Raw genomic sequence first — 22,137 nt, forward strand, 5'->3', positions numbered from 1 at the left:
ATGTGATCATTTTTGAGTAATATTTATTTTATTTCAATTTTTTTCTTGATCTTAACGTGCACAGAAATTTTTTTCTGAATTATCATCTATGATTTTATTATATCTATAAGAATTTTTCATAGTTAATTCATTTAACAAATATTTATTTAATACCTCTTATCTGCCAGGTACTGTGTCTGCTATTAAAAAAAAAAAAAGAAATGATCCTCATGAAACCTATAGCCTGGCAAAAATCTCAAATTGTGAAATAGAAATCACTAGCAGAGTACAGTTTCCTTCAGAAAAATGCGCTTTATAACAAACTTGGCTAAAACACAAATATTCCAGTAAATAGGGCATGACTGCCTCTGCTGTTTTAGAACCACAGTTCTGAAACCACAAAGCACGGGCTTAAAGTAAAATGGAACTCAATTCAAGTTCAGCCCTGCTCCTTTCCGTATCTCTGACTCTATCTGTAGAAGCAGATTAATAATCCCAAATGCACAGGCATATTATAAAAATGACACGGTATATGTGCATGGAGTAAACACCCCAAAAGCGATAGCTCTTCCTGCTGCTGCTACCTCTGTTTGTATCTTATTTTGTAACTGAATCAGAAGATTCTGAAGTCAGATAAAACCTCAGTTCTTACAAAACGGTATATCCTAGTACATTTGTGTACTTAAGATTGACTGAGGGATTTTTTTATTTAAATACACTTGTTTGTAAAGTCTTTTTAAATTATAAGAACCACCGTTCTTGCTTTAATAGACTTAGTATAGTCTGAGATAATGCAGTATTTTTCAAATGTAAGAAATTCTGGTCCCTGCCCTGGCTGGTGTGGCTCAGTGGATTGAGCGCTGGCCTAACGAACCAAAGGGTCAGTGGTTCAATTCTCAATCAAGGCACATGCCTGGGTTGTAGGCCAGGTCCCCAATAGGGGGAGCACGAGAGGCAACCATATATTGATGCTTCTCTCCCTCTCTCCCTTCCTTCCCTTCTGTCCAAAAATAAATAAATAAGATCTTAACAAAGAAACAAAGAATGAAATTTGGACCCTAAACTAAACTAAGATCATCCTTGCCCTCATATTCCCAATTACAATGTACGAGTGTGAAAGAGAGACAGTGAAGCAGGCCGATGGAGGAAAAATTGATTCATTTGAAATATGGTGCTGGAGGAGAGCTCTACAAGTACCCTGGACTGCTACAAAGATGAACAAGTAGGTCCTAGAGCAAATCAAACCAGAAACGTTGCTGGAGGCGAGAAATGACAAAACTGAAGTTGTCCTACTTCAGGTACACCACGAGAAGGTGGAGTTCTTTGGAAAAGACAATAATTCTTGGAAAAATAGAAATCATCAGGAAAAGGGGAATATGAAATATGAGATGGAGTAACTCCATAAAAGAAGCCACAAGCACAAGTCTACAGGAGCTGAGCAGGGCTGTTGAGGACAGAACGTGTGGACATCACTCAGTCACGGGGTCGTCAGGAGCCAGAGCCGATTCAATGGCACATAACACACACATGTTAGTTACTGTTTGGACCAATAATTCTTAGCGTGTGTGTATTTGAATGTGTCTCCATTTCTGTCTTGACACCTCTGTGTCAGGATTTCATTGTTTCTGTGCCTCTCTAACTAGTGTCCCATTCTCAACCACTTCAGTCAATCTTTGGCAAAGCTAATTGTTCTATCTCATGACTTGTACTTCTGAATTGTTCTTTATTACTTTATCTCATACCAGCCATAGATCTTAATCCTTGTCCAGAATCTTGGAGTCTCTTTACTAAAACATGGCAAACTTGGGTGATTACATTGGTCTGATAGTTCAAAATGCCCTGACATGTACAGCAACTTGATAATAATTTCAGAGAGCACAGTGGGAGAGAGACATCAGATGAAGAAAAAAGAGAGGTTTTAGATCTATGGTAGTGCTTTTTATATAGAGACTCTGATAAGAAAAACCTAACCTCCACCATGACCAAGGCAAAGAGCAAAGCCATGGTCCTGCTCCCTCAGTTCCTGCACGATCAACAAGCCCTTACTGAGTATCACTGAAGCTCCAGGTACTGTGCTCAACCACATACGGAATGTAAAAACAAATGAGGTCATGTTCCACCCTCTTGAATTTTGAAATGCTGTCCAACAGGAGAGATAGGCATGCAAACATTACTGATTATAAAGTGAAATAAGTTATAGTAAACTAAAAGGTTTTTTAAAAGCTTTGAGAGTATGGAGAATGGAGTCATCCTATCCATTCATATATATAATTTATCACCCACCCCCCCACTTTAGGCAGCTTGAAGATTTAATCTAATCTGATGTCATCTGTATAAAATTTCAGGCAATGGAGGGCAGAAAGGAAAGTCATCTAATGCATTTTTCTATGAATCATTCTCATACCCTCAATACTGCCCCCTCATTTGAAGGGCACCTTGGCCCATTGCCTGATGGCCATTTCCCAAACCTGGAAATCCTCACTAGTTCTTGTCATAAGTACCTCCTTCTCAACAAACACCCTAACAAGTGTTTGTTTTGTTCTGTTCTGTTTTGTTTTACTCTGAAGAACAGCGACAGAGATAAAGTACTAGCGCTGTGGGCTCTGTGTGTTGGTAGTTTCCACCTACAGGTAGTCATTTAATTGAAAAGATATTTTTTATTTAACAGAGAGAAAAGTGTCTGGAAAAGTTTGTTAAAAATATGTTAGCATAAAACATCAATTCTCAATTAAGTGATAATACAAAAAGTGGCAGATGTTTAATTCCTGCCTTGGTCAGTATTGTTTGAGTAATCACAAGCTAGGAAACATTCTGAAACACCCTCTAGATGTTAGGCAATTTAAACACCCCTCAGTGTTCTTGCAGTATTTTCACTCAGACTTGTGCATATGTCAAACTGGTTGGCAACAAGCTAAAGTCAGAATGGATTTATACCAATAAAGTGCTGGAAACTGAAACAGGGTTTCTTAGAGAGCGAAGACACCAATCTGGTATTATACAACAAGTAAGAGATGAATTCAGCCAAAGGAAAGAGAAGTTTATTAGCTTGTGCAAATTGTGGTACCAAGGTTGATGCAGGAAAACTTTGATTTTATTCCTTTGACAAAGAAGCTACTCCTTAAAATGCAAGTTTTCCATCCTTTTGGCTGAGTTTCTTCATTTCTTTTTCTGAGTTTCTAATTCTGCATATTCACAAAGGATTAAAAAATGTAAATTATCTACAGAAGGATCAAAACGACTAGGAGAATTTCTTCCCAGTAAATAGTTTAATAAGTGGTCAATTTGACAATGTGTAATAAATTACCATGGCCTTAAGAGTTTCAGCACTAAGTAGATTTTCCTCTACTTAATATAGAAATTAATTATTATTGTATAAGATCCTCTTGAATTCCAACAGTGATCATTATGGCAATAGTGAGAAGGCAACTGTTATTAACATTAAAATCATCCTCAAAACTGCAATCATGTAATATTTTTATCCAGTTCTACCCATGGCTGAGAAATACAGATTTACATGCAGCATATCCAAATCACCTAAAAAAAATTCACAATATGTGTAAAGCAAAACACACACACACATTTGATTTGTTGAGCTTGAGTTGATCCTAAAAAAAGAAGTGGTTTTCATACTTTTGAGTATTTCACCAATATCTTGAACACTAAGCAAACCCTTGCTAAAATTCACTGCTGCATTATAAATGCATCTATGCAGGACTTTATATATTCATTGATCTAACTGGGTTTTTTAAATTGGTCTAATGACTAAAATTTCACATACCCAATTATTGAATAATCCATGCTGTCTCAGTGGTTATCAATCTATGCAAATGGGGCAAAGCTCAGCATCGTGGGGGTGTATTAGGGTTCTACACAGAAACAAAACCAATAGGAGAGACACATACATATGAACTGGCTCATGCAGTTATGGAGACTGAGAAGTCCCATGATCGGTCACCAGCAAGCTGGAGAAACAGGAGCACCTGTGGTATAATTTAGTTTAAATCCAAAGGCCCAAGAACCAGGAAGGCACATGTCTGAGGGCAGAAGAAGGTGGATGTCCCAGCTCAGGCAGAGAGCACATTCTCCCTTCCTCCCACCTTTTTAATTTACTCAAACCCACAACAGATTGGACAATGCCTGCCCCATGGTGAGGGTGATCTTCTTTACTCAGTCTTCTGGTTCAAATGCTAGTCTTTTCTGGAAACACCCTTAAAGATACATTCAGTAACAATGTTTTACCAGCTATGTGGACATCCCTTAGCCCAGTCAAGTGGACACATAAAATTACCCATCACAGGTGGTATTATCAGCTTCATTAACAATGTGACTTCTGATACTCACTTATTTTTATGGGCTTGGCACTATGCTAACTATTTTATTTGCACGATCTCAGTTACTCCTCTTAACAAACCAGTGTGGCAAGTATTATATAATACTTACCTTCATTCTCCAGAAAAGGAAATTGAGGCTTAGAGAAATCCAGTAACTTGCCCAAGATTGCAGGGTAAGAGGCAGTGCAGGCATTAAACACGCAGGTCTGACACCAAAAGTCAGCACCCAAAACTTTAACCCTCTAATGGCCCTTTTCCAACTTCAAATCAAGTGCTCGGCTATTTCATATTTCTTTCTTTCTTTCTTTCTTTTAGTTTATTCATGTATTTTCATTCAGTTACAATTGTCTGAATTTTCTCCCCATCCCTCCACCCCATCCCAGCTAGTCCCACCTCCCTCCCCCACCTCTACCATCCCCCTTGATTTTGTCCTTGTGTCCTTTATAGTAGCTCCTATAGACCCCTCTCCCCACTATCCCCTCCCCACTCCCCTCTGGCTATTGTTACACTGTTCTTAATTTCAATGTCTCTGGTTATATATTTTGTTTGCTTTTTTCTTTTGTTGATTATGTTCCAGTTAAAGGTGAGATCATATGTTATATGTCCCTCACCACCTGGCTTATTTCACTTAACATAATGCTCTCCAGTTCCATCCATGCCATTGCAAAGGGAATAAGCTCCTTCTTTCTCTCTGCTGAGTAGAATTCCATTGTGTAAATATACCATAATTTTTTGATCCACTCATTTGCTGATGGGCACTTAGGTTGCTTCCAGTACTTGGCTATTTTAAATTGTGCTGCTATGAACATTGGGCTGAAACACCAATCCAAAACAACCTATGCACCCCAATATGCTCGGCTATTTCAAACATCCTACATAAAACATGTGAAAGTCAAGTGATATTACTGTTTTGGGTTAAATAAACAATATGATTTATAGACTTTCTTGAATTGAGAGCTTTTGTGTACTTATTATTTATACCTTATTTTGTCTTAGAGATAAAACTGAGATTTAATACAAAAAAAATCTTCATAAAAAGCAGTTGGTCAGAGAACCAATCTAGCAAAAACAGAAAATGTTTGAAGCAGAGTTACACTAGCTGCCGTGAGCACTTGTCACTTTGCACCTTCTTTCTTCCCAGGCCCTAATGGGAAAACATTAAGCTGACCTGAACTCTAAGTTTCCTGGGGTTTGGCAGGCCATCTTCAACTGAGGGTTGAGATGACCACACAAGCAATCCAAACAGCTGCTCTGCGACCAGGCCACACAGGGTGTGGCCATTTAGACTGGTGTGGGTGATAGCAGTGAGCAGTGGGCCAGGTTCCCACGGCAGTCCTCTCAGAATCCAGGTAATCGAAGGAGGTCTCCCATTCTCTCCTGCCCCTCTCACATGCCCTACTTCACCCAGATCGCTGGTTAGACAGAGGGAGGCTTCTGCACCAACTAGAAGAACAAGTTGAGGAGGTAAAATTCCACCCCAATGTGGGGGAGTGCCAGGCTTCCAAGCACCATGTGCCAATTCTCAGAGCACTTGGGTATGCAACAAGCCTGTCAAATATGTGTCAGTGTTCATCCCACTGATGTGACTAAGCTGGGAGCTCATTCTGCTGTGGGGGTGAGCCTGTCCTTTTCATTCCTCCAAGGATTTCCTGAAAGTTGAAGGATCACGAGGCCCTGCCAGAATGAGCATGTGCAGATGGCAGGTAAGGTTGTGCATCTGTGAAGAGCAAGCACTTATGCTTTTTGTTGTTTTTTTCCTTCTGGAGCAGCAAGTCAAAATCCAGCTATTAATTCAGGAGGCTCACTGGGAGGCCAAAGATAAAAGCACACTGATATTCACATTAGGCAGAAAAGGTCCCACGAAACTGTTCAAAAACCTGGAGGGAAAAGAAGCTAAAGAAATGCTCCTACTTATTCACTAATGAGGTTTATCTGCACAGAGACTGCTTCCATGGTAGTACTTTATATACAGTTTATGGGCCATTAAGATTTAACTTAAGATAATTCATTATAAATTTATTTTTTATTGGAAGTTTCAGAATAGTCACTCAAATATTTCAGGAATTTCTGTTTGTACTTACACGGTGTTTGCCTCCACCACCAGGTGAACAGTTCTGATACAGTGATCCGCCCCAAATCATTGACTCCTACCTCCCCCCTGCTTCTGAAAATTCAACCCACAGCTGGGAGAGAAAGTGAGAGGCAGGAAACCTGACAGGGAAGGAAAGCTCTCTTAGGGACTTTGGGGGCTGGGAATTGTGTTTCCCAGAGTGTTAGACATACTTCTTTAGTTCTAATTGAGAACACTCTTATCAGCAACCTGTAATTCAAATGCCACATTTAAATATCAATTTAAATTAAATAGGAATAAACAAAACAGAAAACTCAAAAAATACTCCAATAGAAATAAAGTTTTTATTTCCTATAGAAAAAAAAAACCTCCTTTATTTCCTAGACTATCAACATTTTATATGAGTAGCTATCTGGGTCCATATCTGGATATTGCATTTTCAACATGAATTAATGGAATAAACATAAGTTGGAATCAGAAAGCTCACAGACAGATCTCAACTATCCCTACATATGACTTTGGACCCATCACATACACACGCTAAGTCTTGGGGGTCCTCATCTGCAAAATGAGGAAAAGTAATGCCAAGGTAAGAGAGTTTGTAAACTTCGTGAGAACAGAGAACCTGAGGTTTTTGTGTTTGTCTCGCCTATAGCTATTAGCTTTAGTACCTAAGACATCACGTGGCTCTCAAGTATTTATTGAATGAATGAGTGAATGAACAAATGAATATTGCACACACTAAAAGAGATGCCATAAGTGAAATGTCTGCTCCTAGGTAATTAATGTGTTTGCTCCTTCATTAACCTTTACCTGACACAATCTTCATTTCCACCATATTAATTTAAATGTTTAAGGCTGAATTACTTTGATTCAATTTATGCAATAGGCTTGTTGTCAGAAATTTCAATACTTTTATACTAAGAATTATCTGTGAGCCCTTCCTTTCTCATATTGCCCTTATCAAATTCATTAGCAAGTATTGTCACTTCAATCTCCAGAATATGCCCCAGTCATTCACTTCCGCGTACCTCCACAGTCATTATCTAGCCTAAGCCATGATCCCCTGCGGACTCTTGCAATAACCTCCTCACTGGGTCTCTCCCATTCCCCTCTGCTCTAACAACCCATAGCTGGATTTCCAGTCTCATCTCACATGATTTTCTTATCTCACGTCCATCCAGACTTCCTTTCTGTTCCTCGTATATGGAGCCCTTTCTGTTCTCAAACCTTCATACTTGTGACTCACTCTGCCTGCAATTGCTTTTACCCTGGCTCTTGTGTGGATGGTTCCTGCGCATGTACCGGGGCTCTACTCAAACACACGTCTTCTGAGGGGCTTTCCTTGTTTACCAAATTTTCTCTGCTGTGTTTCTTAATATGTCTTCTCTGTTTGCTCACTTATTTAACCTAGGCTGAAACTCCTTATTTAACCCATTTACTGGCTGTGAAAACTTAGGCAATATTCTTACCCACTCCTACCCCTAGTATCTTCACCTGTAAGGTAAGGCTAATAATAAAACCACCTTCACACAGTAGTAAACATAAGTGAGATATTATGTGAAAAAGGCTCTGAACATAACCTTGAACAAGTACTTGCTCACTTATTATTAGCTACTTTTCTTATTTTTATTATTGTATTCACTTGTAAAACTTCAGGTTCCCTGAGTGCATCTGTTTTGTCATCACTGCATTGCCAGTTCCTAGAACTACGCTGGCACTCAGTAAGTCTTCCATAAATGTTCGCTGAAGGAATGAATGCTAAACAGGCCATACACATTTAAGCTAAAGAGGTACTTGTACATGCACTTGCATGTTTATACACAGGTTAACTTGCCGTAACACTACAAGAGGTAAGGGAGAAAAGGGAAGTTGCTATCTGACCACCTCTTACCACCTCTATCACCAGCCACTATGTTGGGCAAGTCCCTGGGATTACTATAGAAACCTCCTAATTGCTCTCTTTTCTTCTACTTTGCCCTCCCTATAATCTACAAAAGTCAGAGTAATTCTAGTAACACACACATCAGATCATGTCACTCTTATACTTAAACCCTCCAATAGTTTCCCGTCGTACTTGGAATATAGTCCATCCCCCTTGCTATAGCCTAAGGCTTACATAATCTAGCTGCTGCCTTATTCTTCAAATTCATCTTCTGTGCTCTGTTCCCTGGGGCGACTACCTGTATGCCTGACCCCTTCTTCACCAGCCTTACTCATGCATGGTTCTGTAGGCAGGAAAAAGGTGGAATCCACTTAGCAGAAACATAGTAAAGGAAATAGAGGTAAGAAAGCAAATGAAATAAATGAAACTAAACAATGGAATCATAAAGCTGACAGTTTTTGATCACACTAACTAGAGATTAACCACACTATTTATTAATAATGATGCATATATTCTAAATAATGTATTAGCAAAAAGAATTCAAGAGCTCATTTAAAGAAATAAAACATCATTAACAACTGAGATCGTAAAGGTTCAGTACTAGAAACTCTATTACCGCACTTCATCATATTGACAAATCTAAAGACAAAAACCATAGGATCTCTCCACTGATGCTGCAAGAGCATTGGACAAAATTGATCAGCTTTTCCTGATACAACAAAGAAACAAGATAATCAAGGAAACACTGAATTAAATAGAAATAGAGGAACTCTGTCTTATCATAATGAAATGTGTCTATTTCAATCCAAAGCCATCAGAATGTTCCTGACTTTTACGGAAATGTCTTCATTGTGTCGGCTAATAGCCACTAATGCCACTACTGTTTAACATTGTGCTATTGTTATTAGTCAACACGCTTATCCAAGAGAAAAAAATTATAGCTATAAAAATTGGATGACATATAAAATTAACACTAATTATAGATGACATAGTAATATAATGGAAAGACTCAAAAGATTTTACTAAATATTATAAACAATAAGAGAATTCAGTAATAATCAAGTACAAAATCAGTAGTCTTTTCAAAAAGATTTTATTTTCTAGAGAGGGGGGAGGGAGAAAGAAAGGGAGAGAAACATCAATGTGAGAGAGAAACATCGTTGGCTGCCTCTTGCATGTGCCCCAACGCACGCACCCCAATGACCAAACCCGCAAACTAGGCATATGCCCTGACTGACCAGGAATTGAACTGGGGAACTTTCGCTCTGCAGAATGATGCCCAACTAACTAAGCTATACCGGTCAGGGCCAAAATGAGTAGTTTTTATATATTTAAGCAACCAGTTAGAAGATTTAATTGAAGGGTCCTATATGACAGCAACAGAAAAGATAAACTACATAAACACAATGTTAAGAAAAGCATGATATCGGTTAGAAATAAAACAAAAAAGATTGAAGACCATAAAATAGCCTTCCTACCAATAGAAGACCATGTTATTGGGTAGGAGGATTCAGTATCATGGCTGTGTCAATTTTCCCTAAAATAATTTGTAAATTCAACATGCTTTCAATGAAAGCCCTACAGTTTTAAGCGACATCACCTGATGTTAAATTTAGTTTAAAAAATTAAATAAGCATAAAGAGGACTAGCCCTAAAAGGCATTAAAACATTTAAAAAGCCTAAATAATTAAGAGCATCATACTGGTTCATTAGCAAAATAGAAATCCCAGAAGTAAGTTTATCAGATACATATAGGAGTAAGGCGTATAAAAAATATGCCATCTCAGATCATTGGGGGAAAAGAGACTGGTCAATAAATGGTTCAGGGATAAAAGAAATACCTATATCTTACTTCATATGCCAGGATAAATTCCAAATGTATCAAAATTGTTTAGTTTTTAAAATGCAACCATAAGACAATAAAAAGGAAACTTGAAACAATTTTTTAATAAATTTGTACTTAAGAAGGTCTAACCATTTATGATTCAAAATCACCAAGTCATAAATTATTTTATTCATCAATTTGGTCACATAATCTTTTAATTCACAGGAAGAAACATCATAAACAAGTTTAAAGGAAACAAATGGTGGGAAATATTTAAAACCATATCACAGACAAAGAGCTAGATAACCTAATATATAAATTGATAATAGATTTACCTATTCAAAATATAGAAAACAAATAAAATTTGCTCTTAAACAAGTGACAAGATAATCAACCTCATCAATAAAAAAGAGAAATGTAAATTAAAACCACACAGAATACATTTTCTACATTCTGTTGGGAAAAATCCAAAGTTAACCTACATTCTATTGATAGGATTCTGAGGAATGATAGTATTTTCTCATGCATTGCTGATGGGAGTATAAACTGGGCAATGTGCTAATATCTACACAAATTACAAATGTATGTGCCTTTCAGCCTGGCAATTCCACTGCTAGGGAATCCCAGACATCCACCCGTGATGTGTGGAATGCTGCATGTGAAAGTTACTCACTCTGCAACAAAAATTTTGGAAATATACTAATGTTCATCAACTTGTAAACATATACATATTTATATGTAAATAAATATGTCAGAGTATATCCATATAATGGAATTATAGGAAGTTTTAAAACCTGACAGAAATTCTTCTTATAGTAATATCATGTGGTATCCAAGGTATATTAATTGAAAATGTATAATTAAGTGATAGAACAATAGTGTTTACTAAGTGACAAGACAACAATGTGTATAGTATGTCATCTTTTGAGTAGAAAAGAGGAAAATAGCATATATATGTTGCCCTGTAATTCATAAAATACTTCTAGATGAATACTCTAGGATGAATAATAGCTGTTAGCCAGAGGATTGGACCTAGGGACATTGAGAAAATGAAAGACAGGACCCATATATATGATGTCTCCAAGAGACCCACATCAGACATAAAGATACACACAGACTAACAGTAAAGGGATGAAAAAAATATTTCATGCAAATGGAAAGGGAAAAAACTAGGGTAGCAATACTAATATCCAACAAAATAGACTTCAAAACCAAGGCTATAGTAAGAAACAAAGGACACTACATAATGATACAGGGAACAATCCAACAAGAGGATATAACCATAGTAAACGTTCATGCACCAACATAGCAGCACCTAGATACGTGAAGCAAAACTTGATGGACATAGAGGGAGAGATCAGCAGAAATACAATCATAGTTTGGGATTTTAACAACCCATTGACTTGAATGGACAGATCTTCCAGGCAGAAAATCAACAAGGAGACAGACACCTTAAACAACACACTAGATCGAACAGATTTAATTGATATCTTCAGAGCACTTCACCCCAAAGCACTGAATATACATACTTTTCAAGTGCACAGGGAACATTTTCTAGGATAAACCACATGTTAGGACACAGAAAAAGTCTCAGTAAATGTAAGAAGATTGAAATCATATCAAGCATCATCTCTGACCACAATCTATGCAACTAGAAATCAACCACAAGAAGAACACTGAAAAACACACAAAGACATGAAAGCTAAATAACACGTTTTGAAACAATGAATGGGTCCACAACGAGATCAAGGAAGAAATCAAAAGATACCTTGAAACAAATGAAAATGAGGACACAACAACCCAAAATCTGTGGGACACTGAGAAGGCAGTCCTAAGAGGGAAATTCATAGCATTACAGGCCTATCTGAAGAAACAAGAAAAAGCTCAAATACACAATCTAACTTCACACTTAAAGAAACTCAAAAAAAGAACAACAAATAAAACTCAAAGTGAGTAGAAGGAAGGAAATAATAAAGATCAGAGGAGAAATAAACAAAATAGTCTTAAAAAAGATACAAAAAATTAATGAATCCAAGAGCTGGTTCTTTGAAAAGATAAATAAGATTGACAAACCTTTAACTAGGCTCATAAAAAAGGGGGTGGGAGGGAGACATAGGAAAGATCTAAATAAATAAAACAAGAAATGAAAGAGGAGAAATAAAAATTGACACCAAAAAAAATTACAAAGGATTGTAAGAAAATATTATGAACAATTATATGCCCACAAATTTGACATCCTGGATGAAATGGCTAAATTACTAGAAACATACAACCTTCTAAAACTAAATCAGGAAAAATCAGAGAATCTGAATACACAGATTATACCTAGTGAAATTGAAGCAGCAATCAAAAAAACTCCCAACAAACAAAAGCCCTGGACTGGATGGCTTCACAGGTCAATTTTACCAAACACTCCGAGAACAATTAACATCTCTTCTTCTCAAACTATTTCAAAAAATTCAACAGGAAGGAAGACTCCCAAGCTCATTTTATGAGGCCAGCATTATCCTAATGCCAAAACCAGATAAAGACTCTACAAAAAAGAAAAGTGTAAGCCAATATCACTGATGAACATAGATGATAAAACCCTCAACAAAATATTAGTACACAAATACAGCAATACATCAAAAAGATCATACACCACAATCAAGTGGGATTTTTTCTGGGAATGAGAGGTTGGTACAACATTCTCAATCAATCAATATGATACATCACAAAAACAAAATAAAGGATAGAAACTACATGATCACATGCAGAAAAAGCATTTGATAAATTCAGCACCCATTTATGATAAAAACTCTAAGCACAGTGGGAATAGAGGAAACATATGTAAACATAATAAAGTCTATACATGACAAACCCACTGCAACATCATACTTAATGGGCAAAAACTACCAGCTTTCCCCTTAATATCACGAACAAGAACAAGACAGGGATGTCCACTTTCACCTCTCTTATTCAACATACTATTGGAAGTCCTAGCCACAGCAATCGGACAAGAAGAAGAAATAAAAGGCATCCAAACTGGAAAGGAAGAAGTAAAACTGTCTTTATTTGTAGATGACATGATACTGTACATAAAGAATCCTAAAGATCCCACCAAGAAACTACTAGAACTGATAAATGAATTCAGCAAAGTAGCAGGATACAAAATTAATGTCCAGAAATCAGTTGTACTTTTTTATATGCCAATAATGAATGATCAGAAGGAGGAATTAAGAAAGCAATCCCATTCACAATTACTTCATAAAGAATAAAATACCTAGGAATACATCTATAAAGAGGTAAAAGACATATACTCAGAAAATTATAAGACACTGAAGAAAGAAATGGAAGATACAAATAACTAGAACTACATACTGTGTTCGTGGATAGGAAGAATTAACATAATTAAAATGTCCATGCTACCCAAAATATCTATAGATTCAACACAATTCCTATCTGGATTCTAATGAAATATTTCATAGAACTAGAACAAATATTTCAAAAATGTATATGGAACCACAAAAGGCCTCACATAGCAACAGTGATCCTGAGAAAGAACAAAGTTGAAGGAATCATGCTACCTAATAACAAAACTACAATATAAGGCCATAGTAATCAAAACAGCATAGAACTGGCATTAAAAATGACATATAGATCAAAGGAACAGAATAGAGAGCCTAGAAATAAACCCACACTTTCATAGTCAATTAATATTCACAAGAGGAAACAAGCACATACAATGGGCTAAAGATAGCTTATTCAGTAAATGGTGTTGGGAAAATTGGACAGATACGTGCAGAACAATGAAACTAGACCACCTTTTTACACCACGCACAAGAGTAAATTCAAAATGGATTAAAGGCATAAATGTTACCCCCAAACCATTAAAATCCTAGAAGAAAACATAGGCAATGTAACCTTGGACATTGCTCAAAACAATATTGTATCAAATGTATCTCCTCAGGCAAGAGTAACAAAAGAAGAAATAAGCAAAAGGGACTATAACAAACTAAAAAGGGTTTGCACAGCAAAGGAAACCATCAACCAAATAAAAAGATACCCCACAGAATATATCCACTGATATATCCGGTAAGGGGTTAATATCCAAAATTTATAAAGAACTTAGAAAACTCCAAACCAAAAAATAAAAATCTGATTTTAAAAATGGGCCAGGACCTGAATAGACACTTCTCCAAAGAGGACATACAGATGGCCAATAGACACATGAAAAGATGCCCAACATCACTGATCATCAGAGAAATGCAAATTAAAACCACAGTGAGTTACCATCTCACAACTGTCAGAATGGCCATCATCAATAAATCAACAAACAAGTGCTGACAGGGATGTGAAGAAAGGAGAACCCTTTTGCACTGTTGGTGGGAATGCAGACTGGTGCAGCCACTGTAGGAAGCAGTATGGAGATACCTCCAAAAATTAAAACTGGGCTTGCCTTTTGACTCAGTAAGCTCGCTTCTGGGAATACATCTGAAGAAACCCAAAACACTAATTCAAAAGAGCATAAGCAACCCTCTGTTCATTGCAGCATTATTTCAAATCACCACGATAAGGAAACAGCCCAAGTGTCCATCAGTAGATGAGTGGATAAAACAACTATGGGACATTTACACAATGAAATACTACTTGGCTGTAGAAAAGAAAATTTTACTCTTTGTGACAGCATTGATGGACCTGGAGAATATTATGGTAACTGAAATAAGCCAGTCACAGAAAGACAAATACCATATGATTTCACTCACATGTGGAATCTAATGAACAAACTGAACTAACAAGCAAAACAGAAACAGAGTCATAGAGAGAGAGCAGGCTGACAGCTATGGAGGCGGGGCCTAGGGGGTGGAGGGATTGAGCAAAAGGAAAAGGGGCTCATGGAGGTGGACAACAGCGTGATGATTGAGAGAGGGGAGGGAGTATAAGGGGGTAAATGGTGTTGGAAAAAATATAATAAAAAATTTAAAAAAGAAACACATGGACTTATGATACTTTTTATGGGGGGGGGTTTTTTGAACCACAAGAATGATTTATCTATTCAAAATAAATTTTAAATATTTAGTAAAAAAGAAATAGCAATTTGTTATGAAGTTAATACTGATTTGTATTTTTTTCATTTTCTCAATTTTATACATTATTTAATGTATATAATAAAACTTTGAACACATTAGTTGAGTCTTCATCTCACTATGTACTATTTCCTTTTTAATAAATATTAGCATTTTCACAGTCTTCATATTTCCAGCAGGAGAGTACATAGAAGAACCAGACTATAAAGCTTATCACTTTTCAACTGCAAATGGTTTCACTCTGAATAGTTTGCCAAGGGTGTATAATTTCCTGGTCACTCTTTATGATTGGCAGAATTCTTATCATCGAAGTATTTTTAATGATAAGTAAAAATGCTCATAGAACACATTACTTGCACTAATCTTTAAAGGCAGTGAAATTTATAGTTGTGCAGAGAGCCCCAGGTTAGGAAATGCTACCTAATTTTTAATTGATCAGTGTATATGCAGTGTATGAGATTTAAGAAATAATATATAAGTCATTCTCCCCAAATTCTTTCAGGGAATTTCACTGAAAATAGTAAGAAGTGGTCAATTTCTACTGCCCCTTCTGAGCACACATCCAAACTCCAGACAAGCTACTGCTTCCGCCTTCTCCTCTCACGAAGTCTACAAGCCAATTGGAGGCACCTGAATTCTCACAACATATGGTTGGTTCTACAATGATTGGAGGAGCCAGCTTTGTCTCCTTTTGATAAAAATAAGAAAATCATCTAAAGAAGACTTGCATATTTTCATCATTATTATACCTGTATTTTAACTTCAGAATTAATATTCCAATAGGTAAAAAAATAATAATCCTATGGCAAAGATGAAGAGAGCTATGAACATTTAGCCACAAGCCTTCAAGTTTTTATAACAATTGCAATATAAATATTTTGTTTAGCAAAACAATACCTCCCAGTGTTCTGAAACCACCTTCAAAATCTAGCCTTAGGAGTAGCATTCAGGGACTAAGTAATGCAGGGCCATCGAGAGCACCATTTGTAAATGGAGTAGTAACATTCACAGTCATTTTCGTATCAGCTTAAATTTCAGTCTGAACTTGAGCAGCATCGTGCTGACACAACACATTCATAACAAGAAGGGAGTTTCCTGTTCTTTTTATGAAGCTTTGTAACCGTGGTTTCTAGGACTCCTTGTTTTGGAAAATAAAATCACATCCTGATGATTTCTGTACTAAATAAAATTGATTACAAATAACAAGGAAATGGACATGCTTTACATGAAGATGTGCAAGTGATCTCTTTGTTTTGTTTTGTTTTTACTTCACCTTCAAATCTGGCCACACATTCTTGTTTTTCTCTAAGAGAATGCAGAAGAAAACAATGAAGTAAAACACTATGGCTTGCTGGGTGCTTCTAATAGGTGTTCAGCATAACAAAAACCACACAAACCACATGATTGTAACAATTACTATGGCAACTAACAAAATTGTCAAATTGAAATACCCACTGTCGAGGCTGCCCACACAGAGCTCTTAGATCTGGCACCCACTTCCACTTCAATGTACAGCGTGTAAATTTAGAAGCCCCAGCCATCTTGTAACCACAGTGAGGAAAATTGCCTGCATTAATCATGCTACTTTATTTTCAGTTGACTGTTCCATATGTCAGACAGCTTCTCCTGCAGCCCTCCATTCAAAAGTGAAGACCAGTGCTTGCTGCGGCAGCACATGAACTAAAATTGGAATGACACAGAGATTAGCATGGCCCCTGCGCAAGGATGACACACAAATCCGTGAAGTGTTCCGTATTTTTAATAAGCCAGTCACAGAAAGACAAGCACCATATGATCTCACTCATATGTGGAATCTGATGAACAAACTGAACTAACAAGCAAAACAGAGACAGACTCATAGATAGAAAACAGGATGACAGCTATGGGGGAGGTTAGGGGGTGGAGGGATGGAGCAAAAAGGAAAAAGGACTCACTGACATGGACAACGGGAGGTGGTGATTGCGAGGGGGGAGTGGTATAGGGGACTAAATGGTAATAAAAAATACAATCAAAAATTATTAAATTAAAAAAAAGTGAAGACTGAGGAGTTGGCTGCCCCGTCTAGTAAACTGCATGTAAAGCCTGAAGCAAACATGTTACTAAATTAGCAATACCATCCATATGTTTTCTTTCTCTGGGCACTCAGAGCCATGAAAATGAGTTCATTAAACATAACTCTTCTATCACATAGTGTATCTTTTCTTTCTCTTAAAACAGATCATATTAATCTGTCTGATTTCATTTTCTAAAACCAAGTCTGTCATATGCAAGAGGGCCTTTCCTCAAACAAATGCCACACAAGAAAGCTGATATGTAATAAAATTGTAAATGGTTTGGTTGGAATGTTCTGTTTTGTTTTCAGAGACAACAGAACTTCAGGAATCTTTTGACTCTCATCGTGCACTGATGAGGAAAGGCTCAGTGTGGAGATCCAGGCCAACTGGAGAAAGCTTGGAAAGATGGGAAAAGTTAAAAGAATAAGTCCTGCTCTAGCAACTCACCCCTCTCATTGGGGGGAAAGAAGTCATTAGACAGCATTCTGCTGTGTTCAGCAAGCACCCCTATGTGATCTTTTTCTTCCTGCTTCTGCCTCAGAAGAAACAGGAACTTTTAGGGCAAGAAAGCCACAGGAAGTGATCTGTATCTTTTTAGCAGTACAGGCACACAAGAAAGGCAAACTGAGGCCTTTTTTGCTAGGACATATGAAGTTAGGACATATGAATTCATTATCGTGATAAAAACTTCCCTGATAGCAAAGACGACATCATCATCATCATCATCATAATTAACAACCCAACACTCACTGAGTGCTTACATGTGCCAGGCATTGTTAAAAGTGTTTTATACAGGTAGACTAATTAAATCCTTACTTGCAGTATACCACTATTGTCCCCATTTACAGATGAGAAGACTAAAGCGCAGATGTCTAAGTAACTCATAAGAGAGTAGAGCCAGTATTTAAACCAGGCAGTCTGTTTTCCAGTCTTCAAAAACTGAAGAGATAATGGGTGTCTGGCAAAGTTGCAGTACCTTCCCTTAGAGTCTGTTGGCTTTCAAAGTCTAGACATATATACACACACAGAGACAAAAAATAAGATAAAACATAAATTGTTTACAATAGTGATGCTTGATGTGACCAATGTTTAATGAGAGAATATTTCTATAGTTGGTGGAAAATTTCACCTGTATATGGTTCAGACTAAGAAGTTCGAAGAACTGAGCTCCCACAACCAGTCCATGGAAGCATACCTGAGTGGTGACAGCAGCCTTTTAAAAGTTGAGCAAGTCACTAAAATGGAAGCAGGGAGCAAAGGGGTGCAAAATATCTGGTTTTGTGACTTGTGACTGGGAAATAGGTCATCAAAACAACTGCTATAACCCATAAGTTCAATGTTCTGCCCGTGAAAATTTTACATATTCCTTTTCTATTACTGCTATAACAAACTACCACAAATATTGTAGCATAAAACAACACAAACTAAGTATTTTATGGTTTAGTAGGTCAACAGTGAAGCATGACTAACTTAAGGTGTCTGCTGGCTGCATTTCTTTCTGGAGATTTTAAGGGGGAATCCGTTTCTTGCTCATAGGGATTCCTTCATTTTGTGACGCTAGGACTAACGTCTCTGTCTTCTTGCTTTCTATAAACTGAGGTCCATTCCCAGCTTGTAGAGGTCACCACATTCCTTGGTTGATGGTCTCCTTTCTTTAGCTTCAAAACCAGAAATAGCAGGTGGAGGTTTTCAAATCTCTGCTCTTCTGTCGTTCTTCTTTAATCCTCACTCAAGGATATGATTATTGATTTTAGAGAGAGAGGAAGGGAGAGAGAGAAACTTGATTGGTTTCATGCCCCAAGTGGGGATTGAACCCACAACCTAGGTATGTGCCCTGATGGGAAATCAAACCTGTGATCATTTGCTGTATGGGTTCAACCAATGCTCCAACCAACTGAGCTACCCAGCCAGGGCTCTGCTCTTCTATTTTCTCTCTCTAACCCAACCAGGAAAGTTTTGTCCCCATTTTAAAGGCTCGTGTGATTAGACTGGACCTGCACAATTAATTCAGGATATCTCCTCATATTAAAATCCATACCTATGATTATACCTGCAAAGTTCCTTTGCCATGTAAAGTAAAATATTCACAGTTCTACACATGTCCACTTACTCACATCTCCAGGTTGGGAGATAAACACATGAACATCTCTCGGGGAGAGATATTATTCTGCTACCACACTTGTGACTAGAAAGCAAAATTGGAAGGATTTATTTGTGCTTCTTTTCCTCTTTAGCAGCTTTATTGGTGTGTAAATGATGTACATTAAATTGCACTCCTCTAAACTGTACAACGTTATGAGTTTTGACATGTTACTCAATATATAGTATATACTCATAAATCCAGCATCACAAGTAAGACAACGAATATATCCATGATCCCTGAAAGTTTCTCCATGACCCTTTGGAATCCAACCCTCCCTCCTCCGTGCCATCCCCAGGCAATCACTGATCCGCCTTTTGTCATTATAGATGAGTGTACATTTTCTAGAATTTTATATAAATGAAATATATAGTATGTACTTCTTTTTGGTCTGGCTTTTTTCATTCAGCATAATTATTTTAAGATTGATCCATATTGTGGCATAAATCAACAATACCATGTGACTTAGCCATTCCACTCCTAAGTACTGCTTTTATTGTTTCCTCCTGGGACAGTGTGTTAGAGAGAGAAAATAGACAAAGAACAACCAAAGCTTTTCTGACCTCCAATCCAGCTCAGAGAAATGTCAAACCCCAGGACAATTTAGATAATTGAAATCTTTGCCACTCAGGCAATATCTTATTCTATCAATTAGTCTTTGCTCTGTAAGAAGCTATCCCAAAACTGAGTGGCTTGAAACAGCAGTCACTTTTATGCGGGTCAGTGACTTAGGCTGGTCTTTGCTGGGTAGTTTTGCTAGGATTGGCTAGGCTCACTCTACAGCCAAAGCCAGTGGGGAAATTGCCTATGGGCTGATTCAGTATCTTGCTCAATGTCTAGTGGCAGTTTTCTGTCAGTTGATGTTGGCTGCCAGTGGAGTGACAAATATGATTGGATACAAGTCTCCAGAAAATTAATCCAGGTTTATTTTTACCCGGCAGCAATCACAGGGTTCCCAAGAACAGCAAGAGAGGCAAGCCCCAATACACAAAGTCTTTTCAAGTTTCTGTTTCCATCACATTTACTAATGCCCCATTGGTCATAGCAAGTCACATGACCAAGCCCAAATTAAAGAGTGAAGACATAGATTCAGCCTCTTGATGGGAGTAACTATGAAGAAACACTGCAAAGGGGCATGCATACAGGTAGGAGAACATTTTGTAACCACTTTTGCAGTCTACTACATGTATCTCTCTTCATCCTTCATTACCATCACTTCCTTGCCACCCATTCATGACTGAGGCTGTGTCTCAAGTTCAGTTTCCTTACCCATCACTCAGAAGAATCTATTCTCTCCTAAATTATCAATGACCTTGTTTTTTCCTAAATCCAGAGAACCCATTTCACTCATTATTTCATTTGGTGTCTTGACATCATTTGACACAATCTTCTTACTGGCCTTCAGTGACACGACTCTTTGCCTTATATTCTTCCCAGCTATTTTTTCACAGTCGCCTTCATGGAAAAAGTGTGTAACATGGTGCATGGCATAGAACATGCATTTAAAATTGGCTTGTTGAATGAAGGATCGAGTGCATAAATGAATGAACAAATAAGGTGAGATTTTGTTCCCTTCCCCACCAACTAAACGTTGGTGTTTGCCAAGCTTCAGTTACTACCTGTGTGCTAATGGCTTCCACTTTCCTGTCTCCGGCCCAAATGTCTTCCCTGTACTTCCAGCATGTATAAGCTACCTCTGACTAGACGTTCCTCCCATTGACCCTCCAAACTCAACTTGAGCAAATCTAAACTCACTAACCCTACTGCCAGACTTACTTTTCTTTCAAATTCTGCCCCGTCATCCAAGCTAAAAATCAGAGTGCCAGCCTTGGCTCCATTCTATCGTTCACCAAGTCCTATTGCTTCTTGGTTTTGCAATCTGTCCCCTAACCTCCAACCACACTGTTTCTATCACTTTGGTTTATGTCCCTGTTAGTCCTCACTTCAATGCTTACAGCCACCACCTTGCAAAATCTCTCTGAAGACAGGAGCCATCTGAAGACAGGAAGCAGATGTTTTCATGCTTTTTTCTTTTTTATCCTCATCCAAGGACATGCTTATTGATTTTGGAGAGGAAGGAAGGGAGAGAGAGGGAGAGAAACATCAATGTGGGAGAGAAACATCGATTGGTTGCCTCTCTCATGGGCCCTGCCTGGGACAAAACCCACAACCCAGGCTCAACCCATGACCCTTTGGTTCACAGGATGACGCTCCAGCTGACTGAACCACACAAGCCAGGGCTGTTTCACGCTTTTTAAAAACATAGATTACTGGATCTTTCCCAAACTTCTCAGTCAGAATCTCCCAGGAATGAGCCTGGGAATTTGTATGTTTAAAAACACCCACAGGTGATTCTTATTACTGGAAAATTTGGGAAAACACTGTTTTAATTTGTCTCCCTGACTCCAGAGTTGCTTCCAACTCTACAATCCACTCTCCACAGCATTTCCAGAATGAACTGTTTAAAATACGAATCTGATCTTATCAGCTCTTTGGCTCTTCAGGGTACCTAGGATAATATTCACACTGTTTAACAGAGCCTTCATACTTCTCAACCTGATCTTTCACCCTCCTCTTTTATGGACCCAACCTTCTACTCTTAACTCTTTCCTAAAGCAGCATCTGTGCCCTTTCAGGCCCCTACAACAGCTATGCCTGCTACCTAGGGCACTCACCTCTGGACCTCTTCATTTGTAACACATGTAACCATTAGGTGAGACAGTTATTGTTCTCAGTTCTTTGGAAATATTAAGTCACATATTCATCCTTATGATCCTGGGATGGGT

General features: G+C 37.7%; 1 non-coding gene across 1 annotated transcript; it reads left to right on the top strand.

The window, feature by feature from the left end:
* Positions 1-16,813: 16,813 nt before the first annotated feature.
* Positions 16,814-16,917, top strand: LOC112316742 (U6 spliceosomal RNA). The gene has a single exon (XR_002976040.2). It is a non-coding gene; the product is annotated as a U6 spliceosomal RNA (small nuclear RNA).
* The last annotated feature ends 5,220 nt before the right edge of the window (positions 16,918-22,137 follow it).

The sequence above is a fragment of the Desmodus rotundus genome, chromosome 3, assembly GCF_022682495.2.
Source record: "Desmodus rotundus isolate HL8 chromosome 3, HLdesRot8A.1, whole genome shotgun sequence".
Taxonomy (NCBI): Eukaryota; Metazoa; Chordata; class Mammalia; order Chiroptera; family Phyllostomidae; genus Desmodus; species Desmodus rotundus.